Consider the following 25,316-nt stretch of genomic DNA (forward strand, 5'->3'; position numbering starts at 1 on the left):
TTCCTCTTTAAAACATGCACCCCAAGTAGATTTACTGACCCATGAGCACTTCCCCCATTGCCTGTTCCATCAGTTCACTATAATTTTAACTCTAGATAATTGCATCCAGAGTGATAGAATGTTTATTTGAGAAGCTACACTCCTTTCTTGTTTGCTTTTTTGTTTTTTGAATCTAGGTTTTCCTGTGTAGCCCTAGCTGTCTTGAAACTAGTTCTCACTACCAGTTTGGCCTTGAGATCAGAGATGCACCTGCTTCTGCTCCTATTCCCAATCTGTTTCATTCCTTGTAGAGGTGGAGATTAAAGTCTTTTATTTGAGACAGGGTTTCTCTGTGTAGCACTGGCTGTGCTGGAACTCACTTTGTAGACTAGGCTAGCCTCAAACTCAGAAATCCCCCTGCCTTTGCCTCCCAAGTGCTGAGATTAAAGGTGCGTACCTGGCTGAGATTAAACTCTTGCACCACCAGACTAGGCAGAAACTTGCCTCCTTATGCAATGCAAATAGATGCTAGTATTGTGGGTTTAACACTCAATTTACCACAGTGAAATGTTTGGGAGGATGTAATTAACTAACTGGAGACTTCTCTATATCAGAAGGTCAAGAACTTACCCTCAGCATTCCCTGGATAACCTGAAGGTTCTGAGTTTTGTCAAAAATACAGAAGATTCCGAAGAGCATGGACTGTCGAGTGCACGTAATTTGCCAGCTGTGAGTTCAAGATCTTCCATGTCTCAGCCACTTTCTTTCTGTGGAAAGCCAAACCACAGCTTTGATGATGGCTGGATTGTTGATTGGGATCTATACCCATTTTACTATATATTTGAGAGCTTAGACAACCTGAGATACAGCAGCACATTTAATTGTGCCATGAAGGGCACAGAGGTCTTCCAGACTGAGGGTCAGAGGGAGCCACAAGTGCCCTCAAGAGATGTGGACAACAACAAAGTCAAAGGTATAGAGGAGCCAGACCAACCCTTTCCAAGCTTGCTCAGGGAGAAAGCCCTGGAACTTGAGACCTGTGATGGTGGGGGCTGCACTGATCAGGATCCTGCTTCTGACATTTCCAGGAATCTAGGCTATTGGGGATGGTTTAAAGGACTTTTAGCCAAAATAAGAAGTGAATGAATTCATCCAGAACTCTGTTTGGGGCCCAGGAACCCTGATGCCTGCTAAGAGTTTTAATTGGAGGATCATCTGTCAGCTCCTGTATTACAAAAAAGGAACTCGCAAGGCAGCTGTGTCTTTGAAGCCAGTTACTTCATGTTTGGTATTTTACAGCTTTCTTAATAACAGTATTCAAATGATGGAAATTTGTGTTCTTGTTGAAATGGACATAGGGAAAAGATGAAGTGTGGAGTGGATACACATTAGGATACACTGTTCCCTAACCTGGTACCCAAAATAGATTTGTTGGCCCATTATCCCTTTCCCTATCTATTAAGTTGCCTATTATGTTTAACCATAGACAATTGCATCCAGAGTGAGAGGAATTTTACTTTGAGAACCTTCAGTCTTTTGTTTCGTTTTCTTGTTTTCCTTTTTGGAGACTAGGTCACAGGACTAAATGGTGTTTTATTAAAAAGTTTTCAATCTGGGCGGTGGTGGCACATACCTGTAATGCCAGCAATATGGGAAGCAGAGGCAGGAGGATTTGTGAGTTCCAGGCCAGCCTGGTCTACAGAGTGAGTTCCAGGACAGCCATAACTACACAGAGAAACCCTGTCTCTAAAAAAATAAAAAAAAATAAAAAAGAAGAAGAAGAAGAAAAAGAAGAAGAAGAAGTTTTCAAGCATTCTTAAGATATCTCGATTTCATGTGTGCTGGGTCATAAGATAAGCAGAACCCAGGGCTGAAACACCTGTGCAGAGTTAATGTCGATGAAAAATGTACTGAGAGTGTAGATATTCAACACACTCTAGAGATACTTAGAAACAATGGTGAGCAGAGAGGACCTGAAAACTAAATGAAATTGTGTCTGGATCACATTTCTCATATACAGGCACATAGGCGCCAGAGGTTCTGTCCAGTGTTTCCTCAACTCCTTCTGCACTCTAGGTTTTTGCAAAGCGTCCTACTACAGCCTGACAAAGTCTGGTTCCTTTTGAAAACTAAATTACCTAGAAAAAAATCAACTATGCTGTTTGCAATCAAGGTCTGATTTAGCCTCAGCCTACTGCAGCAAAGTATCACATCTCCTGCACTCACACTTGAATGCAGAACATTTTGGTTGGTGTATAGCCACATGGGTTCACACAAAATACCACTGTGGCCTGCCTAGCAGTGTCTGATCCTGTCAGTAAAACGAAAGCACCTAGAAACAAAATCATAAGGTTTGAAATTGCTAACAGATTTCAACTCAGAGGTTGTCGACAACCTAGTGGAAATTGCATAGGCAGCAAGTCTCAAATACTCATGGATAAAGAGGACCAGGGGTAACTGTGACAGTGCACAGTGCTAGCTCTTGCATGCCCTCTACTGGAAGCAGTAACAGGGTTGGAGCTTGGAGCCAAGAAACATTGATGTTTCTGGCCAGACTTATTCATTGGCCAGGCTCTTTTTCTAACTACCATCAGTGTGGCCATGAGATGCCAAATCATTTACGTTCAGATCCAATTTAGAGAACCTGACCTGTGCTTAAACACAGGTAAAGTAACAGGCTGGTACCTAGCATTAGTTTCCACATTGTCCCCACCCCCGAACAAAACCCTGTCTCGAGGCTAATCCCCAACAAGTCCACCATTTCCAGGTTACACTTTCGACAAGACCTGCAACTTCAGGTCATTCTCCCAACAAACCCACACCCCCAGGTTACAAGCCAACCCCTTGCCTAACCTCCCCAACAACGCAGAGGAAATCAGAAATTAAGTTTATGATATGACTCCCAGTACCAGGCAACTTGATAAAGGCCACAGAAACTTTCCAATTAGATACTTATACCTGGACTCGCTGCTTACAGCTTTCTACAAAACTTTGCCCTGAGAAACATACATGGTTTCCCTTCCAACACACACACACACACACACACACACACACACACACACACACAAACTGTCCTGAGGGAAGGTGGGGTGAGGCAGGGATGACTGCAAGCTACCTGAAATAAATACCCTGCTCTGAGGTGCATCAATCAGCTCCTGTCTGTGTTTTGGAGATCACTAACATTTCCCTGACACTACAGACAAAGGAGTAGGCAGATTAATTATGGACTTAAGTAGGATCACAAAGCTGGCCCCAAACCCTGCATGGGTGAGTGAGAATCCATCAGTTAGTTAGCATCTTCTGGCATGTTACACACTGGACAAGTGTTCACCAGGAAGATAGCCATGGAGTGACTGCAGAAACAAAGCCAAGCTCGAGAAAGTCAGCTCAGAGAGCAGAGCTTTGGTGTCCTGTACAGAGCTGTCGTGGAAAAGCCTCTTCACAATGAAAGAAATGCAGCTCCAGTTGAGATTCTGGCAGAGAGCAGTTTTGTAGACCTCCAGAGGTGGGCCGTGAGGCCGTGAGGCAGCTGATTCTGTACAAGTGCAGAGCCTAAAGGGTGCCTTTGTCAAAGGCAGCTTTACCATGTATTCAACAATGGAAAGAAAGTGGACGAATTTTCAGCATTTAGAAACAACAGGGTGCAAGGATTGTTGTAACTAAACAGACCCCCGCCAGAGATTGAGCTCAGGTGCACAACCCCTCAGCACACAGCTTGATGAAAGATTGATCCAAGAGCATGAGGTTTATTTTTCCATGTACTTGGGGTCACTCACCCTTGCAGGGAGAGTTCCCCCTGAACACAGAAAGCAGACATCCACATACCCACTGTAGTTCAGGGAAGCCTGCAGCCCAGCTATCCCAGGAAATCCCTGCCTGCCTTCTGCGCAGACAGAGACTACAGGATGTAAAAGTTATGTTTATTCATTTCAAAGGCAAGACATAAAACATGAGACACACAGAGGGGCTGGGTAGTGGGGTGTGGAGAGGAGAGTCTGTGTCCTGAAGCTTCATCTCTGCACTTAGCTGTACCCCCTAACCATCTCTCTGCTGGGAATACAGGATTAGCAACTGCTCTTGATGCCAGCAAAAGAAAGTAGTCTTAATAGGATTTACAAGCACATCATGTTGACATGTTCCTTTAATCTCAGAACCAGGGAGGCAGAGGCAGGAAGATCTTTGATTGGTGGTCACTTTGGTCTACAAAGCAATTTTCCGAACAGCCATGGTTACACAGATAGATACACTCTGTAGACTGTATTCTGTGTTGTCAACTTGATTACATCTTGAATTATGCAAAATCCAAAGCATAAGAACACACCTTCAATGGATTTGTTGTTTAATTTTTAGAAGGTAATCAGGGTCTTTGAAGTAGGAACACTCCAGTTAAAGGCAGATCTTTTTTAGCTTGAAAGGCACAGGGCTTTAATCTGGATATGGAGCAAGGTAGCGACATAACTGTGTCATTGTGATTGTTATTGTTTCTATGAGCCATGGTTTGTCTGTAATACCACTGGTTGTATAGGAACACACTGTGTAGACCTGGCTACTCACGGAGATCCACCTGCATGATTCACTCCAATAGAGGTTGGATAAAAAGCATGAGTCACCACTCCCAGCCGAAGATACTCACCTTTAATGCAGAGATTGAATCTGGAACACACAACTTTAATTTGGGCCACACCTTCATCTTGAGGCCTACATAAGAACACAGAGGAAGCAAGGTTTCACATCGCCTGCTTGCTCTCTCCTAGCTAGAAAGACTCATTGCTTAGCTGGCATTAGAGCTTGCTTGGCTGTGATTCCATTTTCTACTGAAGATCAGGTGAGATATCAAGTTTCAGGGACTGAGATCTTCTGGATGCTTGGACCTTGCATCCTATCCACCTCTTGTGGAATAAAACAGACTGCATCCTGTAATTCAATCTAATATATCGCCCTATCAGGAAAGAGAGAGTGAGTGAGAGATCATTTTATGTGATGTTTTTCTCTTGAAAGAAGGCACCCCAAATAGACTCCCTGGCCCATGAACACTTTACCCATTGCTGGTCTAATCAGTTACATATAATGTTTAACTCTAGACAATGGTGTCATGTTGAAAGATTTTTCCTATCCATTCACATTGAGGTGGTGAGAGGCTAGTGATTAGAAGGGAGTGAGGAGGAGGAGCTAGGGAGAGAGGCACAGGGAGATGCATGCAGGAGCCATGAGTGGGAGAGGAAAGAGATACAGTGAGCCAAGATGCAAACAGGGGTAAATATATCTAAAGGTTACTTCTAATTGGGTTTAGAACTTTTACTATAATTGATGTCTTTGTTATTACCTTATTGACATCTTGAACTTTTTAAACATATACTTAAATCTAATTGGCAAATTAATTAATTAAGTGTTGAGAGTCTGTTCTTCTGGGTAGTTTGAGGCACCTTGATTGTGGAACTGCAGAGCTGGTGTCCCATGGGTAGTGTGACATGTGTGAAATGTGGGTCCCCTGCATATGGCAGAGAGAAAACTCAGCAGAGATGCCAAGAAAGCTAGTTGGAAGAGATTGCCTCAGAGTCAAAAATGAGAGAACCTCTGAAGGAGACCCTGTGGAGACCTGGTAAGTGTCATATGAAGCAAGAGTGGCCAAAAAGTCTGGGCCCAAAGTGGCCCAGACTGCTCTAGAGAGTCTGAGGCAGTGACCAGATTCTTGATAGCCTGGCTTGACCCTACCAAAGAACTAGATTGCTGCCTCTGCCAAGGACTTCACTGAGAAGACTGGCTGTTTTTCCTGCAGTTATTGTGGGTAAAGAATGTATTGGCTCATTTTTAAATCAAATACCATTACAGCATCCAGAGTGATAGCATCTTATGTTGAGAAGCTTCACTCCTTTTGTGTTTGCATGTTTTCTTCTTTGAGCCTAGGTTATCCTTTATAGCCCTGGCTGTCCTGAAAGTAGGTCTGACTACCAGGCCGGCCTTGAGATCAGAGATCCACCTGCCTCTGCTTCTATCACCAATCTGATTCATTCCTATAGGTGCTGAAATTAAAGTTTTACACCACCAGACTGGGCAGAATCTTGCCTCCTTAGGCAATGCAAATAAATGTTAGTATTGTGGATTTAACTTCCAATTTACCACAGTGCAATGCTTGGGAGGGTGTAATTAACTAACTGGAGACTTCTTTATATGAGAAGGTCAAGGACTTACTCTCAGCATTCCATGGATAATCTGAAGGTTCTGAGGGAGTACTGTCTTAGTTTTGTCAAAAATACAGCAGATTCTGAAGAGCATGCACTGCCAAATGGACGTGACTTGCCAGCCATGATTTCAGGATCTTCCACATCTCAGCATCTTTCTTTCTATGAAAAGCCAAACCACAGCTTTGATGATGGCTGGATTGTTGATTGGGATCTACACCCCTTTTACTATGTATTTGAGAGCTTGGACAACCTGAGACACAGCAGCAGATTGAATTGTGTCATGAAGGGCCCAGAAGTCTTACAGACTGAGTGTCAGAGGAAGCAATAAGTGTCCCCAAGAGATGTGGACAACATTTAAGACAAAGGTATAGAGGAGCCTGACCAACCCTCAGGAAGCTTGCTCAGGGAGAAAATGCTGGAACTTGCGACCTGTGATGGTGTAGTCTGCCGTGACCAGAATCCTGCTTCTGACCGTCCCAGGAACCTAGGATGCTGGGCATGGCTTCAAAGGGCTTTCAGTTAGAAGAAGAAGTGAAAAAACTCACCCAGAACTCTGTTTGTAGTCTTGGAACCCTGAAGCCTGCTAAGACTTGTAATTAGGGGATCTTCTGTCAGCCCATGCCAAGGCATCCCTTCCTGCTGAGGTTACCAGACACAAGACGGTATAGTACAGAATAGAGTTTATTCAGGGCATGGAGAGGGGAGTCAAGAGGGAAGTAGAGGCAGAGAAAGGCAGAGAGAGGGAGAGAGTAGAGAAGCAGAGGCGGCCATGACCATGTGGAGAGAAGGGGAGGGGAGAAGAAGGGAGGGGAGCCCAAGAAGTGGCAAGAGAGAAGCTGAGAGTGAGAGAATAAGAGAGGGGGAGGGGCAGGCAGCCCCTTTTATAGTGCACCAGACCTACCTGGCTGTTGCCAGGTAACGGTGGGGAGGGGCCTATCTGGATGTTGCCAGGTAACTGTGGGTGGAGCTTAGACAGAATCCTAACAAGGGGGAGGTTCCTCGGGGCGTGGCTGTAAGGGATGGCCTTGGTCATCTTAACTGGTGTGGGAAGCCCCACCCACTGTGGGCGGCACCATTCCCTGGCTAGGATCCCGGGCAGTGTGTGGAAAGGGGCTGAGCAGCAGCAGGCGTTCATTGCTCTTGGCGTCCTGATTATTTACATACCTGATGTGAGTGAGCAGCTGCTTCACACTTCAGAGTGGCATTGCCCACCATGAGGGACTTTACTGTGAACCGTGAGCTGGAATAAACCTGTTCTCCTGACAGAGTATTTTATCAAAGCTACAGCAGTGATTAAGATACTTGTGAATTGACCTTTATCCATTCAAGGTGTTCACAATGAGAGGTAATGTTGTGTTTTTTTAAAGAATTTTTAATTAGATATTTTCTTATTTACATTTATTTTTTTGTTTTTGTTTTTTTGAGACAGGGTTTCTCTGTGTAGCCCTGGCTCTCCTGGAACTCACTCTGTAGATCAGGCTGACCTCGAACTCAGAAATCTACCTGCCTCTGCCTTCCAAGTGTTTTTTTTTATATTTATTTATATATTTTTATATTATATATACATATGTTTATATTTATATTTTATTTACATTTCAAATGTTCTCCCCTTTCCCCATTTTCCCTCTGAAAACCCTCTATCCCATCCCACCTTCCCATGATCACTAACCCACCCACTCCTGCTTCCCTGACCTGCTATTCCCCTACCCTGGGGCAATAGCCTTCATGGGTCCAAGGGCCTCTCCTCTCATGGATGTCCGACCAGGCCGTCCTCTGCTACCCATATGGCTGGAGCCATGGGTCCCTCCATGTGAACTCTTCGGTTGGTGGTTTAGTCCCTGGGAGCTCTGGGGTTACTGCTTGGTTCATAATGTTGTTTCTCCTATGGGGCTGCAAACCCCTTCAGGTCCTTGTGTCCTTTCTCTAGCTCCTCCATTGAGGACCCTGTGGTCTTTCTCGTGAGTGCCACTTTCTGGTTGTTTCCTGTATGTGTGATAGACAGGGAAGGTTAATTTGTGTTTTTGTGCTGCATTTGTGTTTCTCAGAAAAAGAGGTCTTTGAAAATATGAATTTAAGGGGTAATCTCTCCTAGTGATTTTGATGAGGTGACTTGATGAAGTGACTTTGACTTGATGGACATATCAATATGAGACATTGTACATTTACCATATTTTCCAGGTTCCCTTTACCACAGAAGAGTCCATGGTGCTGGTTCCTGCCCCCCCCCAGAGAGTCCCCCAATATGCTTGCTTTACCCTAAGTCACCCAGACTGTGCTTGTAACACCACTGAAGGTAAGAGGAGGCCTTTTGTCCACCGTCCATCTCTGCTGGCAGGTCTCAAGGTGTCCACAAGATGGCTCACAATTTTGGCCAGAGTGAATAATATTAGGCAGAGAGAAAATAAAACCCGTACAGCTTTTTAGATTGTGTTATGGAGACATTTTTGACAATACACACCCATGGACCCTGAATCACCAGAAGCAAAGGCAGCAGTGGCTCAAGCTTTTGTCAGTCAGGGAACACCAGCTATGAAGACAAAGCCCCAGAGGGTGGAGTAGTTAGGAAAGAGTTGTCTAAGAGATTTAAGGACAGTGGCAAAGAGTGTGTTTAATGGAGGACAGACTGCAGAGGAGACGCAGATGGGAGGACAGAAGCAACAGACTGGAGACTTGGGAAAGATCCTGTTGTCAGTGAAGGCCAAATCAGAAGACCATGAGTGATGCCTAAAAAGGAGATGAGGGGGCCCTGAGAATCAAAAGTGGCCGCACCACAAGACAAGGGTTACCCTAAAAGTAAAATGGAACACCACCAGCTTTTTTTGATAAAGTTCAACATTCTGTCTTACTAAAACCTACAGATAAACCTCTTCATGAGTTTATAAATGACTTCACTTCACAGTGGAAAGAGAAACAAAACAAAAATGGAGGACCTCTTAGAAGCCTTGAAAAATTCAGACTATTTAATCCTGTGCTTAAAATAGCCTTTATGTGCCAACTGCAGGTGAACTTTGTAGACCTGGGGAATGCATACTCAGACCAGGAGTCCTGGCATTAGCCAATGGCCAATGTGTCACCAATCAATCAATCAATCAATCAACTTATAATCAGTCAGGAACCTGTAGTTCACAACCAATCAATAAATAACCGAGTCAGTTTTTTTTGCAGCAAAGACCAATGTAATTGAATAATTGTCGTTTGTTTAATTATATTGATTGTCGATTAATTATGGATCAATCAACTTTTGTTGAATATTTGTCATTGATTAATGTACCAATCAATTGGTTACTATTTATTGATCATTTATTGACTGATTGGCAGCTCATGACTCTCTGGTCGGTGACTGGAAGTCTGTTATTGATCAACAATCAAGTGACTGATAGGCTTCTGGACAATGAGGCTCATGTGGGACGATTGATAGGTCCATGACTGAAAAATGATCAATGGACCATCGGTTCCTGATTGATTTGTTTTCATTTCAGGTTATTGATCGATTATAGATAAACAATCGTCCTCATGATTAAAGATGATGCCAGAATGAGTCATTGCCAGCCTCTCTTCTTGAATGCCCTCAGGTTAACTTCTCAGTTGCCCTGCTGCTGGACCCTGACCTCACTCGTTGGGCTTCTGTATGACTTCTCAGATAGATGCAAGGGTAACAGGGTTCACCCATGGCAACAGCATCATACAGGACGGACAGGAGTATGCTGTGACATCGGTGGTGTCCAATACCGAGATCACATGGGAAGATCCACAACTGGCAGGAATGTCAGCCAATAAAGCTGAACTGTCAGCTCTGAAAAATTCATTACAGCTAAGAACGGACATTTAAGTCATTAAAGTCACTTCCTATGACATATGGCTACTTACTTTTATGCTACAGTCACTTCCTGTCAAGACACGGCCACTTCCTGTGACAGTGACGGTCACTTCTGGCTATTGAACTGGCACTTCCTCTTTAAGCGAGTCACTGCCTGTGACATACACTCACTTCCGGTTAGGGCCAGTCAATTCCTGTGACATCACAACCATTTCCGGGTGTGGCAAAACAAATTCTTGTTCTTCAAATGGCCTCTTCCCATTCTGATGTGTCTGCTTCCTGTGGGTTCATAGACTTAGGCATGCCCTCTTCACTGTGGTAAGATTATCTTTTCCCCAGGGTCAAGACGCAGATGACTGGTGTGTCATTGTTGCCTCTAATATCCATGGGACCATTTATAAGGAGAGAAACCTTCTGATGAGCAAGGAATAAACTCCATCCCAGAGAGCAACAAGACAGCCCAGTGGGTGATCCCTAGAAATTGGGATCCTTATGTCCTTGTTTGAACCAGACCCAGGAGAAACCACACTCCCTAATTAGACAAAAGATGTGATCTGGGCCAAAATCCTGTTGAAGTATCAGTGTTGTAACTGATGACAGAAGACAGCTAACTGACTACTAACTAATTGTGTGAGAGAAAATGGGTCTACACAGACATAAAGGAAGAAATCAGAGACTTTCTAGAGTTCATGGGAAATGAATATGCAGCATGCACAATCTCATGGAACACAAAGAAAATGAAAGTGGAGCTAAAAGAAAGTTCACAGCACAAAATGCCTACGTGAAAAAATTGGAGAACTCCCATGCTGGCAATTTAACAGCATGTTTTAAAGGCTACAACAAAAAGAAGTGAGGGAGCAAAGAAAACGAGGAGGAGACATCAAGAAAATTTCAAGTTGGGGGATGAAATTGATAAAATAGAAAGAGAACAATTCAAATAATTAATGAGACATGGGGTTGGTTTTTTGATCCTTTTATTAGACAAGATAAACAAACCACTATTAAACGATAAAGAATATACAAATTAATGAAATCTAAAATGAAAACAGGTAATGAAGAAATCCAGAGAGTCGTAAAGACATAGTTTAAAAAGGGTGCATTCCACCAACTTGGAAATTCTAAAAGAAACAGCTAACTTCCTGAATAGATTCCACATCCCAATAATAGACTAGAGAAAAACAACTTAAACTGACATAAACATGAAGGAAAACAGAATTCAATAAAAATGTGTCCCAAATATGAGCCCACGTCTATGAGTTTTATGGTAGAGTCCTACCAGACTTTCAAAGAGGATTTTACAAGTATTCAGTGTATTCAACAATATAGAAACAAAATAAATATTAGCCAATTTATTTTCTGAACCCCTGATTACTTATATATCCAGTCAGGAAAGACTGAGCAATTAAAGAGAATTACAGAGCAATTATCCCTAAAACCACAGTTTCAAAAATACTTAAAAGATTAAACAAATAAAATAAAATATAAAACACATCAAAAGATCGTCCACCATTAACAGTGAGGAAGGCTTCATTCTAGAAACAGTGAGGTTCAACAAAATGGGATTAAAGTGTAAGAAAAACCAAGAATTGATCATCTCATGAGGTAATGTAAAATTCTCTGACAATATTCAACACCACTTCAGGATAAAATTCTCGGAGTTCTGCTGCCTACTGGGGCTGGGACGTGGCTCCTTCTATTCCCTTATCAGCAGCTTTCAATATTTCAAATATATCACTGCCTAATCTTGGCTTTCCTGGAACTTGCTTAGAGATCTACCTTGATCTCAAAGATCTGCATGACTCTGTCTCGTGAATGGTGGGTTAAAAAGCATGTAACACCATGCCTGGAACTAATCCTTTCTGCTTATATTTTAAATTCAGAACCCAGAATCCAAATCTATCTCTTGGCAATTTGACACATAATTGTATCTTCATATGTCTACATCAAAACAGTATCCAGGTAATAATAATTCCTAACATGATACAGTTCTCTTTCATACAACTGCAAACCCATATGTTTAGCTGAATGTAATCTTGTCCTAATGTAACCATTCCTTTATTGCCATTGAATATCCTTGATCACAAGATAAAACGTCATTCAACTTCTTGATGATGCCTTGTATTTTGAACCTTTCTTTTTTTTATTTTTCCTTTCTTAGTTTCTATGCTTGTTAAAAACGTTCAGGTCAAATTCTATGCAGTGTTTTCATGACTTACTTTATCAATAAAATTAATGTAAACAGCTTTACTTTAACCTAAAAGAAAGTCTTCAGACAAGGGCAGCAAATTTCTTTGCAAAAGCATCAAAAAAAAACAACTCCAGAGTGGAAATAATCCCTAGCACCCATGTCTATCATATCCTACTCTGATACCCTCCTAACTCCCACTTAACTCATGATCATATTCATTATCTTTCTCTACAGCACACAGAATTTGGAGACTTATCCCTGGTGAAAACACTTTACCACATTGATCACATTAATACGTTTTCTGTCCGGTGTGTGTTCTTTTATGATACTGGAGATAACTGGGTCTTGTAAAGGCTTTACCACATTGATTACATTCATAAGGTTTCTCTCCAGTATGTGTTCTTTCATGATATTGGAGATGACTGCGCTGTGCAAAGGCTTTACCACATTGATTACATTCATAAGGTTTCTCTCCAGTATGTGTTCTTTTATGATACTGGAGATTACTGTGCTGTGCAAAGGCTTTACCACATTGATTACATTCATAAGGTTTCTCTCCAGTATGTGTTCTTTTATGATATTGGAGATTACTATGCTGTGCAAAGGCTTTACCACATTGTTTACATTCATAAGGTTTCTCTCCAGTATGGGTTCTTTTATGATATTGGAGATGACTGCGCTGTGAAAAGGTTTTACCACATTGTTTACATTCATATGGTTTCTCTCCAGTATGTGTTCTTTTATGATATTGGAGAGTACTGCGCAGTGCAAAGACTTTACCACAGTGATTACATTCATAAGGTTTCTCTCCAGTATGTGTTCTTTTATGTGTTTGTAGATTACTGTGACATGCAAAGGTTTTACCACATTGATTACATTCATAAGGTTTCTCTCCAGTATGTGTTCTTTTATGATATTGGAGATGACTGCGCTGTGAAAAGGCTTTACCACATTGATGGCACTCATAAGGTTTCTCTCCAGTATGTGTTCTTTTATGTCTTTGGAAATCACTGTGCTGTGCAAAGGCTTTACCACACTGATTACATTCATAAGGTTTCTCTCCAGTATGTGTTCTTTTATGATATTGGAGATGACTGCACTGTGCAAAGGCTTTACCACATTGATTACATTCATAAGGTTTCTCTCCAGTATGTGCTGTTTTATGATATTGGTGATGACTTGATCTTTTAAAGGCTTTACCACATATATTACACTCACAGAGTTTCACTCCAGTATATCTTCTTACATGCCTGCAATGATAATTAGCATATGTGAAATCTTTACCACATTCATTACTCTGATCAATCATATAATCTAAATGAATTAAGTTTACAAATTGTCTAACGGTAAAGAAGCAGCAGATCTTAAGGTTTTAGTAATTTATATGTTCATGGTGTTCTCCCTCATCATGAGTAGTTCAAGACCCCTGTGATAGTTATTACATGGCTCATATTTATAACACCATCTTTTTATATGATGCATTTTAGCTATCTTAAGAAAGAACAACTCTGATCTTTATAACAGTTATTGTATTCATATTTTCTCCTCTCGTGTGAATTACAACACTTTTGACTGTTAACAAGGACACACAGAAGAATTTGCAAATTCTTAATACCCATATTTTCTATACTATGAGTTATGGGATGTTCCCTGTAAAACTAGAAAACCAACTAATTGGAAATATCTTTCACATTCCTAATTTCTATCAAAGTCAGAATACTATGTATCTTCTTGTTTTAGAACAAAAAAATTTATGTTTCTTCTTTCAATATCCCTATGCTCACATCATTTTTATCCATTGTGACACACGATATACCTAATAAAAGAATGATAAATGAAAGTTTTACAATTGCATTCACACTGTTTGAACAACAACATTCTTGATACTCATAAAATGGTCTCTCACCAAACTTAACCATATTACTACAAGAATATGAGTATCACCAAACTTTCTATAGACTAACTGATTATTAGAATGTTTTGGATATAGATTTATCATAATTCATTATGCAATTTCTAAATACTTTGAGGCTATACAGAATGTCAGGTCCACGGCATAGCTCTAATGGAGCTATTTATCAAATGGATACACAAACCAGATACTGGAACTTGAGGTACATTGTTTTGTAAGAATATTATAATCATAGCTACACCTAAAGGACTGTTATTTTATAGTCTTGCTTTTAACTGGAGATTCCATAAGATATTAAATTTTCTTCAGAGAAAATTTTGTATAAGTTTGCACATGAAAATTACCTTTCATGTTTTCTACTACTTTGACAATGTTCTTCAAGATGATGGTCTTCCCAATTATAGCCTAAAACACAGTACAAGAAAATGAATGATATACTATTGGAACATAAACAAAATTAAAGATACTGTGAATTTTAACTGTACTGTGAAAGTTACAGTGATAATTCAGTGAAACTGAATTATTCAGCTCTATTTTCATACAATTAAAATAATAGAAGATCATCAATAACCAAGAAACATTTGTTTCCTTCTGAAAAAAAATAATAACAGTCTTACCTATAGCTTTGAGGTTCAGGTAGGTTTCAAACATCACATTTTTGTAGAGACTCTTCTGAGAAGGATCCAGCAAATTCCACTCTTCCTCAGTGAATTTCACATGCACATCATCAAAAGTCACTGCATCCTAAATATCCCATACAAGTGTACAACACGAAGCATGATACTAACATCACCGGAAAATAAATATATGCTTTTTCAAATATATATTCACAGAATTCTCATGCTTGCTCTGCTTATTTTCTGACTCAGAATTTATAATTACTGTGTCATTTTAGAAAGAGCTTTAATTATAAGATACACCTCTGTTACTTTTGAACATGTTGAATAGGATACAGCTCTGCCAGAGAAATCCAAATTGAGAGGGAGATTCAGAGGAAACAGATCCACAATACCGAGCACACATCTGAAAAAATTGTATGGACAATTACTAACTACAAACATGATGGGCAAGCTGGGTGTATTTTCTCATGTCTTTAATCACAGAGGCACAGGCAGGTGTATGCCAGTTACCTAGATACCAGCATGGCCTTTGTAATGTGTTCTAGGAGATTAAATGTATATTTTAAGACCCTCAATCCCTACAAAAAAAAAACCATGGGAAAAATGATACTGAACTCAAAGTTCTTTATGAAAGTTCCTACAAAGAATTATAAATTCACAGCACATCTGTATTCATTTGCCAGAAATATGAAGTTTATTCTATAACATTTGGTCAAAGTTCAATACTAAAGATATGGATGAAAAACCATGGAGCCGGGCGGTGGTGGTGCACACCTGTAATCCCAGCACTCTGGGAGGCAGAGGCAGGCGGATTTCTGAGTTCGAGGCCAGCCTGGTCTACAATGTGAGTTCCAGGACAGCCAGGGCTATACAAAGAAACCCTGTCCCGAAAAAAACAAAATCCAAAAACAAAACAAAACAACAACAAAAAAAGAAAACCCACACAAAAATATGCTTATATTACAAATACAAGATATGTGTCTTTTGTGGTTTCTCTACCACTTTAAGGACAGACAAAGCTACACAGCGAAATTTGTTTGGGGAAAGAAAAGCAAAAAAAACTAATATAAAAATATAAAACAACTAGACTTGTAAAATAGATTATCACATGCCTGGCCTCAGTGTCAGAGGATGCACATAACTCACAAGAGAATTGATGCACCAATTTTCGGGATACCTGGGGGCCCCTCAACCTTTCAAAGTAAAACAGAGGAGACTGGGGGAGAGACTCTGCCATAGCAAGGGACATACAATAGGGATAGTGATAAGGGTGATATTGAATATATAAATTATTGGAAAAGCAAAAAAAGAGAGAAAAAATAAAATTTTCATTCTACAAACACTTTCCTGGAAAGTATCTGGAATGGCTCCTACCAGAAGTTCTTCCACAAGCTTCACAAAGAAAGACAGACAGGACAGACAAGCAGCCAAAGACATCATCCTATCTGGCAGCTTTTTGTTTCCATCAACTACATAGCCTGATCACTATAGGCAAAGGTTCATTGTGTGATGTAAATTCATTCAGTCTTTCTTCAGTGATCCTAGCAGTCTGCAGGAGCTCCTACACTGATCAAATGTCTAAAGTCTCCTTGGACACTCAAGGCAAAATCTTGAAAGTCACATCTTTTAACATTTTGGCTACTTCCTTTCCCTGTATACATCTTTCAATGGCAGATTTACCAATACCTTAGTTATCCCAACAAGTTGTGTTCACAAAATGCAACTCAAGCATCATCCTCATAATTTCACTGCAATGAACTTCCCTGGGGTGCTGACTGTACAAAAGAATGGTGTAATAGTGCCAAACTGAAACCATCCAGGAATAATCCATAATCTTGAAATTTATTATCTCTCAGTTTTCAGAAGACATACCATATGAATGATCCTCTCAAGTTTGACTTCTAAGTTGATGGACTTTGCGTCACTTAAACCACATTTGCAGCAGGTTTTATTAAAAGTTCCTTCTTGCAACTAGGAAACACATTGCCTACTCCTTTTATGAATTTAAGACTTAGCTGGAGGAAGTGTTACATTTAGGATATGTTCTTAGCCATCTATCCACAAGGGTATGTGCTCCACTAAGTTCATATCTGTTTCATTTATAACAGCTTGAAACTAAGAAAAAAAATTAAGATGTACCTCAACCAAAATATGGATACAGAATATATGGATCATTTACAAAATGGAATTATATTTAGCCTGTAAAAACAATGACAACATGAATTTTGCAGGCACATCGATACATCTAGATACCATCATTCTAAGTGAGGTATCCCAGACCCCAAAAGACATGCATATATGTACTCACATACAAATGAATAATAGCCATAATGTACTGGCTATCCCTGCTGTATTTATTTGCCCTGAAGAAACTAAACAAGAAGGAAGGCTAAGGGGCTGGATAGATGACTCAGCAGCTAAGAGCACTGACTGCTCTTTGGAAAGACTTTAGGTCAAATACCAGCAAGCACATGATGGCTAACAACCACAAGTAATGAGATCTGACACCCTCTTCTGGTGTGTCTGAAGACAGCTAAGAGTGTTCATATATATAATAAATAAATCTTTAAAAAGAAGGAAGTCTAAAATGAGCATGGTTGAATCTCACTCAGAAATAGAAATAAAATAGTCATAGGAGACAGATGAAAGAGAAAGAACTGGAAAGGCATGTAGTTAAAAAGGGGATGGGGAAGTAACAAAAAGTTGTGGTGAGGAGAAAAGAAGGGCCATAGGGTGAGGAAAATTAATTGAAGTCTGCAGCTGTTACGGGTCTAAGAGTTTAGGCATCTTTAGAATGTGCTACAGACCACGAAAGGGAGGGCTACAGGGAGTCTATGGGGTTGATTGTAGCTTAGATGCATAGCAGTGTGTTATGGACACTGAAGAGGGCCAGATTCTGCAGCCAGGCTGTGCCCCCAATGCAGTTAATTATACCAACCAAACCAAAAACCTTTCCACACAAAACTTGTCCTGTCTACAAGAAATGCAGGCAAAAAGATGGAGCACAGAATGAAGGAATGTCCTAACAATAGCCTGCCCAAATTGAGACCTATCCCATGGTTAAACAACAATCCCTGACATTACTGAGGAAATACTTTCTTATACTTAAAGAGAATAGTTTAGCATACTTGTCCTCAGAGAGTGTCCATCCAGCACCTGACAGAATCAGATGTAGACACCCACAGCCTAACATTTGATAGAGTCCAGGGGGTCTTTTGGGGGAAAGGACTGAGGGTCTCCAAAGGAATAGGAAGTCCATAGGTAGAACCTCAATGTCAACTAACCCAGATACTAGGAGGCACTCAGAGACTGAGCCACCAACCAAGAAACATAAACAGAGTGGACTAAGGTCCCCACAATATATGTAGTTCGTGAACTACTCAGTCTTCATGTGTTTCCACCAACAAATGGAGCAGGAGATATATCTAATGGCTTCTCGGCCTTTTGACTAAAATCAAGTGTAGGGGATGCCCCTTATGCTCTTGAATGCCTGTCCAAACTGTTCACCTAACTTGGTTGCCTTGTCTGGCCTCAGTAAGAGAGATAATCCTAACCATCCAGAAATGTGAAATGCCAAGGTTAGTAGATACTCCTGTGGTCCCCGAGCTCTTTTGAGAGATAAAAGGACTTAGGAATGAAGGACCGTGTAAAGTGGAGTGAAGAGATGGTAGCAATTCGAATTTAAATAAAATAAATAAATAATAAATAAATAAGTGGGAAAATAAACAAACACACACATTAGAATGAAAATATAGAAATCAGCACATTCATTTCAAATTTTACCCCACTCAATATTTCAGGGTGTAAGCCAAGGAGAAAAGATTCTTGGAAAAATATCACACGAATGACCTCTCTCTAAAAAATTCAGAGTCTATTTTCCACTCAAATATGATCTCGATTTCCTCTGTTTGCATATTGTCAACACTCCAAACTCACAATCCTATAAGAACAACTGATTAAACTTCATGAACAGCTTTCTATGACTTTTGCCATCTCAATTTCTAATAATTTCCATATCCCTCAAAACAGAAGCTAGACTCTGTCCAGCAGCAAAATCATCTATTGATACCACTTTTTTTTGTTGGTGGTGGTGGTGTTCTAACTTGCAACTATCTTGCTGTGGTAGAATCCTGAAGCAAAAAACATCTCATAAAAACAATAATAAATCTCATAATAAATCGTTGCTGTTAATGGTTCTGGCAGATATCAGTGCACCACTTTCGGAGCTTAGAATAGAACAGAAGCTACAAACAGTAGGCAAAGGCACGGACAAACATTTTCTCTTGGCTTGTTCTTCAGATCGGTCTATTTGGCATGCTCAGGAAGTCATCTCATCCATCCTAGGCCCACTTGCTTCTGAATATTGTCACACTCATAATCATCAACACTATCACTCACAGACATAGCAATTGCCATTTTGATGAGGACACATCCACAACTGAGGCTCCTTCAGATGACTGTAGCTCTGAAATGTAGAAATGATGGCAGCTTCACCTCTCTCCTGACTATGGATCCTTGTGGATTGCTAAGAGTATCTCTTACTGCCCACCTCCTCTCGAGGCTTTTAACATTAGTCAGCATTTCCTCTTCAACGTACCAACCAAACAGGTCAGAAAAAAGGGCAACAGTCACCCAACATTTTCTAAAAATCTAGACAGTAAACCAAAAGCCAGTAATAAACTCCCACCCCAAAAAGACACCCTGAGAAACCAGTACCTAGAGCCATAATCACCACGAATGCAGCTGCCCAAACACCAGCATAGGATAATAATGAATACTGGCCAGGAAAATAAATCACCAACCTCAGGTTCTCACTCTCTTCCCTGCCTCTTTTGCAGCAGATCTCTTCCATGTTTTATTTAGTTTGTTTTCTCAGGACATATCAGAGAAGTAAAAGGAGAAGGAGCAGGAGCAGATGAAAAGAAGAAGGAGAAGGTGAATAGCAAGAAAGAAGAAGAAAAGAAGAAGAAGAAGAAGAAGAAGAAGAAGAAGAAGAAGAAGAAGAAGAAGAAGAAGAAGAAGAAGAAGAAGAAGAATCAATCAACATAAAGGTCTAGAAAATATTTAATATTTCAAATGAAATCATGAATGGAAACTCTCTTAAACTAAAGAAGATGCCTGTTAATGAATTGGAAGCATCAAAAATAGAAAAAAAAAATGGGAAAGTGGTCCTTCATTTGCCGCATAACAATCAAAACATTAACATACAAGTTAAAGAAATATAAAAAAAAACTACAGCAGAATAAAGTAAGAAACTAAACAAAATAAGAAGTAGTAATATATGAAATCAGAACTATTAGATTCATATCCATCTTCATTTTTAAGGAATTAATTCATTACACACACAATGTTCTCCCTGTATGTATTCCTGCAGGCCAGAAGAGGGCACCAGATCCCATTACATTTGGTTGTGAGCCACCAATTGGTTGCTAAGAATTGAACTCATGAATTGTGTAGGAACAGCCACAGCTCTTAACCTCTGAGTCATCTCTCCAGGTCTATTCCTGCTTTCTTATTGTATTTTATAAAAGACAAAAAAGATACTGCATAGTCTCAGAAACCACCCATGCTTCTACAAGAAAGCAACTGGTCCACGTGTTTTGGACAGAATTACAATCAGCCATGATACTGAAGTTATTAAGAGGTCATGGCCTGAACTATCAAGTAAGAAGCAACCACTAGAAACCTCACAGGAAGTCACATCTGGCTGATCATTCCAATCCAACCCCATAGAGGACACACTGCTCAACAACATGTTCCTCCCCATTGTGGGCAGTGATCCTGTACTCACCATGTCTTGATTTCAGCGTTTCCCTGAGGTCCCCTCACAGCACACAACAGCAGAGCTCAGAGCAGGACACAGAGAAGCATTCAAGCTGCACAGCCACAGGGAACACCTCAGAAGGAGAAGGTGAGGGCTAGAGTGAAGAAGATCAATCAGCATAAATATCTAGAAACATTTCCAATAAAATCCTAAATGAAAACTTTCCTAAACTAATGGAGGTGCCTGTTAATGTAAAAAAAGCATCCAAAATATCAAACAGATTGTAGAAAAGTGTCTTTGCTGCACAGTAATCAAAACAGCAAACATCAAAGGAAAACAATATAAATAACTACTACATAAATAATTAACAAAACTAAAGAAAAAAAAAAATAACCTGGGACCTAGCCCCACCCATCCCACAGCCTTTGACCCCAGCCAGCTCCACTCAGTGTCAAAGATAAAAACTACGTTAGAGTAAAAGGCTGGAAGACAATCTTACAAGCCAATGGTCACAGGAAACGAGCAGGAGTAGCCATTCTAATATCAGATAAAATTGACTTTCAACCTAAAGTCATGAAAAAAGACACAGAAGGACATTTCTTGCTGGTCAAAGGAAAAATCCACCAAGAAGAACTTTCAATTCTGAACAGCTATGCGCCAAATGCAAGGGCACCCTCATTCGTAAAAGAAACTTTACTAAAGCTCAAAGCACACATTGCACCTAACACAATAATTGTGTGGGACTTCAACACTCCACTTTCCTCAATGGACCGATCGGGAAAACAGAAACTAAACAGGGACACAGTAAAACTAATTGAAGCTTTGGACCAATTGGATTTGACTGATATTTATAGAACATTTCACCCTAAAGCAAAAGAATATACCTTTTTCTCAGCACCTCATGGTACCTTCTGCAAAATCGACCATATAATTGGACACAAGGCAGACCTCAACAAATATAAGAAGATCGAACTAATCCCATGCCTCCTATCAGATCACTACGGAGTAAAAGTGATCTTCAATAGCAACAAAAACAACAGAAAACCCACATACACGTGGAAACTGAACAATATTCTACTCAATGATAGCTTGGTCAAGGAAGAAATAAAGAAAGAAATTAAAGACTTTTTAGAACACAATGAAAATGAAAACACAACATACCCAAACCTATGGGACACAATGAAAGCAGTGCTAAGAGGAAAACTCATAGCCCTGAGTGCCTCCAAAAAGAAAATGGAGAGAGCATACATTACCAGCTTAATGACACACCTGAAAGCCCTGGAACAAAAAGAAGCGATTTCACCCAGGAGGAGTAGAAGGCAGGAAATCATCAAGCTCAGGGCCGAAATCAATCAAGTAGAAACAAAGAGAACCATACAAAAAATCAACAAAACCAGGAGCTGGTTCTTTGAGAAAATCAACAAGATAGATAAACCCTTAGCCAGACGGACCAAAGGGCACAGAGAAAGTATCCAAATTAACAAACTTAGAAATGAAAAGGGAGATATAACAACGGAAACTGAGGAAATCCAAAAAATCATCAGATCCTACTACAAGGGACTGTATTCAACACAACTGGAGAATCTGGAGGAAATGGACAATTTCCTTGACAGATACCAAATACCAAAATTAAATCAGGACCAACCAGACCATCTAAACAGTCCCATAATGCCTAAAGAAATAGAAGGAGTCATAGAAAGTCTTCCAACCAAAAAAAAGCACAGGACCAGATGGTTTCAGTGCAGAATTCTATCAGACCTTCAAAGAAGAGTTAACACCAATACTCTTCAAACTATTCCACAAAATAGAAACAGAAGGAACACTACCCAATTCCTTCTACGAAGCCACAATTACGCTGATACCAAAGCCACACAAAGATCCAACAAAGAAAGAGAACTTCAGACCAATTTCCCTTATGAACATCGATGCAAAAATACTCAATAAAATTCTTGCCAACCGAATCCAAGAACACATCAAAACGATCATCCACCATGATCAAGTAGGCTTTATCCCAGGGATGCAGGGTTGGTTCAATATACGGAAATCCATCAATGCAATCCACTACATAAACAAACTCAAAGAACAAAACCACATGGTCATTTCATTGGATGCTGAAAAAGCATTTGACAAAATTCAGCATCCTTTCATGCTTAAAGTCTTGGAGAGAACAGGAATTCAAGGCCCATACCTAAACATAGTAAAAGCAATATACAGCAAACCGGTAGCCAGCATCAAACTAAATGGAGAGAAACTTGAAGCAATCCCACTGAAATCAGGGACCAGACAAGGCTGCCCCCTTTCTCCTTATCTTTTCAATATTGTACTTCAGGTACTAGCTCGGGCAATTCGACAACATAAGGAGGTCAAAGGGATACAAATTGGAAAGGAAGAAGTCAAACTATCATTATTTGCAGACGGCATGATAGTCTACCTAAGTGACCCAAAAAACTCCACTAGAGAGCTCCTACAGCTGATAAACAACTTCAGCAAAGTGGCAGGTTATAAAATCAACACAAGCAAATCAGTGGCCTTCCTATACTCAAAGGATAAGCAGGCTGAGAAAGAAATTAGGGAAATGACCCCCTTCACAATAGCCACAAACAGTATAAAGTATCTTGGGGTGACTCTTACCAAATATGTGAAAGATCTGTATGACAAGAACTTCAAGACTGTGAAGAAGGAAATGGAAGAAGACCTCAAAAAATGGGAAAACCTCCCATGCTCATGGATTGGTAGAATCAATATAGTTAAAACTTGATCATTTATGTTCCTTGGGAAAGCGCTAGCCCAGACCTCTGTAAACTCTACCAGGTCTTTGTCATGTCACAGCCCAGCCTGTGTCATTAAGGAACTGGACTCAGTTTATTTGCCTGTGAATTCCCTTCCTGTCTCACCAGCTCACAGGCAGAAGCCAGGGCCGGGCGCACAGCCCAGTGATCCAGGGCGGCCAGGCTCGGCTTCTGTTCCCACAGGAGGGTAGTGCTAGGAGGCCACTGTCCCCACCTGGAGGAGCACAGAGCGGGTTTGCACTCCTCCCTGCTGCAAACTTTCCAGAGCGGGAAGCCTGCACCTTCCCCAGCCACTGTCCCCGCCTGGAGCACTGAGAGAGTTTGCACTCCGCCCCGCTGCAAACTTTCCAGAGATGAGCGGGAAGCCCGCGCCTTGCCTGGCCACTGTCCCCGCCTGGAGGAGCACAGAGAGGGTTTGGACTCCGCCCCACTGTAAACTTTACAGAGCGGGAAGCTCGCGTGTTGCCAGGCCATTGTCCCTGCCCAGAGCACAGAGAGGGTTTGCACTCCGCCCCACTGTAAACTTTACAGAGCGGGAAGCCCGGGTCTTGCCCGGCCTCTTCAAACTTACAGACTGCTTCTTTGGAGACAACAGGAGGATAGCGTGGTGTGACTCCAGAGGTCGTAGCATGGAGCACTATCTTCATCTGGATGTGCATGCAAATGCGGTCCCATTCCACAATTCCAGGCCCGGCTGCTCAGAGCCCGGGAAGCTCAGCAATCCCAGCACTCGCTAAATGCCCGTGCTCACCTCCTTCCCGCCTCTTCCAGACCTCTGACCAACACGCACATTCAAACTCCCAGCCCACTTTCATTCATAAAAATTAAAGACAGGAAATGACAACATTCCAGAAGGCTGGATGCAGGGCGGGCGCTGCAGTGACGTCAGGGGTGGGGCCAGCGGTTGCCGGGTGACAGACAGAGACGCCAACATGGCGTCCACTAGGGGCTGAGATGCAAGGTCACGGGGAGGGGGCGGGGCGCAGGTGACGTCAGGGGGCGCGGCCAGTGGTTGCTGGGTGACAGTCAGGGAATCCAACATGGCTCCCGCCCTGGGCTGAGATAGATGGGCTAGGGGCAGGGTTGCCATGACGTCAGGGGCAGGGCCAGCAGTCACTGACTGACTGACAGTGATGCCAATGTGACATTTTCACTGAATTTGAAGAAATATATAAATATGTGTGTTAAAATTGAACAATTTGATGTAAAATAATACACATGAAAGTGTACACATAGATAATACATCAAAACTGCCTGACAAACCATGTAAAAAAATTCTAAACAAATTAATGGCTTTCATGGAAAATACTTCTTATAAAATTCAAGAAATATACAGAAAATTTATTTAAAATTAAGATTTGGCATTGAAAATAAATACACACAAAAAGTTGACAAAGAAAACTAAATGTGTAGGCAAACTCAATTTTAGGAAAAAATTGAAAAATAAAGTGTTAAAATTGAAGAATATGTTTGAAAATAATAATGGTAAACGATAAATCATCTTTACTAAATCAAGCACTTATACTTTTATTATCAAATTAATGATTTTCATGGAAAATATTTCTGATAAAATTGGAGCAGTGTATAGAAAAGTAGTGTTAAAGATTTTTCATGGGAAATTATTCAGATAGTATTGTGTACATAAAAACATCTCTAAATAATTGAAAAATTAAATAGAAATATTTTCTGTTAAAATCAAAGTTTCTCTTAACTAATATTCAAGTAATATTGAAGAAATATATATAGATATGTGTTAAAATTGAAGAATTAGTTGGAAAATAATAATAGTAAAATAGTAAACATAGAAAATATACCTAGAACATTGTCCAAGAACCTAGAAGATTTTGGTCGTAAATATTTCTAATATAATAGAAGTAATATGCAGGAAATGTATTAAAATTCAAGATATCAGAAAAAATAATTCAGATAAAATGTTAGACATAAAAAATATTTCTAAACTAATTGAAAAGGGTAGTAGAAACATTCACTGAAAATATTTGTGAAAAAAATGAAGTGGAACTTAAAATATTGAAGGTTTTAATTGAAAAATAATACAGATAAATGG

The 25,316-nt window shown here is 40.4% G+C and overlaps 1 pseudogene; it reads right to left on the reverse strand.

Moving 5' to 3' along the window:
- The window catches only part of LOC127673252 (zinc finger protein 431-like), a 39,731-nt pseudogene extending 20,617 nt beyond the window's left edge, over nucleotides 1-19,114 (reverse strand).
- Nucleotides 19,115-25,316: the final 6,202 nt, after the last annotated feature.

Source organism: Apodemus sylvaticus, chromosome 22 (genome assembly GCF_947179515.1).
Source record: "Apodemus sylvaticus chromosome 22, mApoSyl1.1, whole genome shotgun sequence".
NCBI lineage: Eukaryota > Metazoa > Chordata > Mammalia > Rodentia > Muridae > Apodemus > Apodemus sylvaticus.